This window comes from Ictalurus furcatus, chromosome 10 (genome assembly GCF_023375685.1).
Source record: "Ictalurus furcatus strain D&B chromosome 10, Billie_1.0, whole genome shotgun sequence".
NCBI lineage: Eukaryota > Metazoa > Chordata > Actinopteri > Siluriformes > Ictaluridae > Ictalurus > Ictalurus furcatus.
This window is the reverse complement of record NC_071264.1, coordinates 20,888,601-20,891,848: the sequence shown is the minus strand read 5'-3', so window position 1 is coordinate 20,891,848 and position 3,248 is coordinate 20,888,601.

The following is a 3,248-nucleotide window of genomic DNA, read 5'->3' as shown; positions in this document are numbered from 1 at the left end:
AGGAACATGGCTTGGGAGATCATCTCGTTGACCACCGACTGGAACTCAGCAGGTGAGACTACCTTGTGGGTCTCTAGCTGAAGCTCTGGAGATTAGGTCACCATGTTGACCTCTGGCTGTGGCTCTGGAGATGAGACCTCCTCTTGGGTCTCAGGATAGAGCTTTGGAGATGAGGTTGCCATGTTGACCTTCAGCAGGAGCTCTGGAGATGAGAACGCCTCTTGGGTCTTGGGCTGGAGCTCTGGAGATGAGGTCACTATGTTGACCTCTGGCTGTGGCTCTGGAGATGAGACCGCCTTTTGGGTCTGGGGCTGGAGCTCTGGAGATGACGTCACCACATTGACCTCTGGCTGGAGTTCTGCAGGGGAGAACACCTCATGGTCTCTGGCTGCAGCTGTGGAGATGAGGTCACTACGTTGACCTCTGGCAGGAACTCTGCAGCGGAGAACATCTTACGGGTCTCTGGCTGGAGCTCTGGAAATGAGGTCAACAGATTGACCTCTGACTAGTGCGCTGCAGGTGAGACCACCTCATTGAACACTGTAGTTGGGTTTCTTTATGGCAACCCTTGGTCTTGCATGCATTTATTACCTCCATCACCACCCTGTTGACCTGGGGCTGGACCTGAGCTGTGGAGTCTGCCCGGTCGGCCTACTCCCTCTCATAATACGTGGTGAACGGCCTCGAGGTTTTGGCCATCAGGCTGGTTTTCCCCAATAATCTCTCTAAGTCCAAATGAGAGTCTGTGTTAAAAACTACTGTCATGTGACCCATGAACTCGGCCATGCTTCCCAGGCCGAGGTTGCCCGAGGCTATCAGGAGTCAGTGAACCGGGACAGCATGAACCCCAGCCACTGCTTCTCTTCAGGCTTGGGGTCCACCAAGCTTGTGAAATAAAGTTGCCATTGGAGAAAAAATCCTTACAATGGGCTTTCAAAGCCTTGAAATGGTGCTGGGGTGCCCATGGGAAACCATTGGGGAAAGTGCACGGAATCAAATTCCGGCAAAAAGTTTTCCGGCATGACATTCCTTTCGCTCTCCTGCTGCATCCATCTTGTTGGCAAAGTATTCTTTCACAGCAAGCCAATTAGGAGGTGCAGGATACATGTGCAGTTAGGAGCTTTATTAAGGAAACGGGTAGATAAATACAAAACATGAAACAATAGCGTGGTCAAAACAGGCAAATGGTCAGGTGATCGGTAAACAAGATAGACTAGGCTAAGACAGGAATCAAATAACGAGGACAAGAACCAGGTCAAAACCATAAAATACAAAATGCAGAATAAATGGCTTGGTATCTAGTAGACACTTAATACTTCACGACAAACATAGACATACAAGGAGTTTAAATAACAAACGTAATCAAGGGTATAACACAAAACAGCAATGATTAATGAGAACATCAGTAAAATAACAGGGGTAGAGACAGGACATAATCCATAAATATAAGTGTAAGACGTAAACAAAGACAATGTCAATTAACCTGGAAGTGTGCACTGTTGCGCCTCGGGCTTCATAGTGCTCTGTGTGTTCTAGTGCTCTGACACCACCATGATTTTTTTTTGTATAAAATCATGGTTTGTCATGTGATATTCCTTACTAATCCCATTTAGTGCTTTTACTGTTGGCATGCTACTCCATAGGTTATGATAGTAGTATGGCTAGCTTACTTGGCAAACAGCTAAAAGGTTTCTCCTATATAATTAGGAGACAAACTATTCATACACACTTTTACTGAAACATTTATAACACTCAGAAGATACCCTAGAGTAACATACAGAAGTGCTTTGTAATCTCTGTTAATAAAATATCCACACAAAACAAGGATAATTTTTTTTATATAGATTTACAAAATGCTAATTCATGTTAGCATTCTAAGTTAAGAGGTAGATTTTTTAGTCTTAATTTGAAGCCAGTGAACCAGCTATTTAGACCCAGATGTTTAGACAGCAAATGCTAGAGGATTGGTGGGAGAGTGGTGCAGAGCAGGGTGTGATAAATGACTTAAGGTAGGTGGGCACTGGCCCATTTTTGCCTTTGTAGGCAACTGGAAGTCAGTGTAGAGAGTGCAGCAATGAAGTGGTGTGGCAGAATTTGAGGAGGTTGAAAACATGTCATGCAGCTGAATTTTGGATCAGTTGCAGGGGTCAGAGTGGCACACAGGGGCAGACCTGGATGGGTATTCCTGATGAAATAGCCAGATCCTTTTGATGTTGTAGAGTGACTGAAAGAATCATTTTAGGGGACTCCAGAAAAAAAGTATTTGTCCTATTGTTCACAGATCGTGTGTTCGAATCCTGAATATGCCATAGCCATCAGTGGCTGGGAGTCCAAGACAGCAAAGACGCTACCCTATGATGTAGCATGAGCAGCAGTTTGAAAATATTTGATTGGCTGGCTTCATGTGTCTCAGAGGTGGCATGTGATAGCCTTAACCCTCCCCTTCCGTTATGATATGGGAGACCTAATTGGTGGGTAAGAAATGGGGAAACGCTAAGTAAGGGGGAAAATCAGAAGAAAAATCATTTTATCACTGGGATATGAAGAATATATTTATCTTTTGTATGGATCTTAAGCTAGGACAAGTAAGCCAAGCTGACTGGACAAACTGTAAAATACATAATTTACATACACAATGTGACACATACTTTTTCCTTACGAATTTAGGGTTTGCATCTGCTAGATCAGACTGACGTAATGTCCAGAAAAATCATAAAACATTTAAGATAAAACAATTAAAAGGGATACAATGTTGTATTTTTCATTTCCTCATGTATAATCCATCTGAGATCCATCACTGGCAGCGTAATCTGCTTCAAAACTGTAAATAATCATGAATTTAAGAAGCTCCTATACATACTTCTTCTGTGAAATATAACTGAATGGTTTTATCCATTGGAGTCATCCTCACAAAGTAGTGCAACCCAGTGTAATAAAGGGAGGAAATTAGGTTTACAGCTCTCTGAAGAAAAGCATGGAAAGATCTGTCCTCCATCCAATAACTAATCCACTTGCTGATTTGTGTAAGACTGAAAGAAAGTCGTAACATATGATCACGCAATCACTTTGGTCTAAGTCTAGGCAAGCTCCCACAATGCTGAGAATAATTTATAAACAGACGTAAAGAGACGTTTTTTGTGGTTTGCAAGTTGTTTATGAGCCAGGTCTGGGCCAAAGACTGTTGAGGTTTTATGATTCACCGTTTCTTCCAAAGCAAACAAGTCGGAATGACACATAGTTCTGAAAAC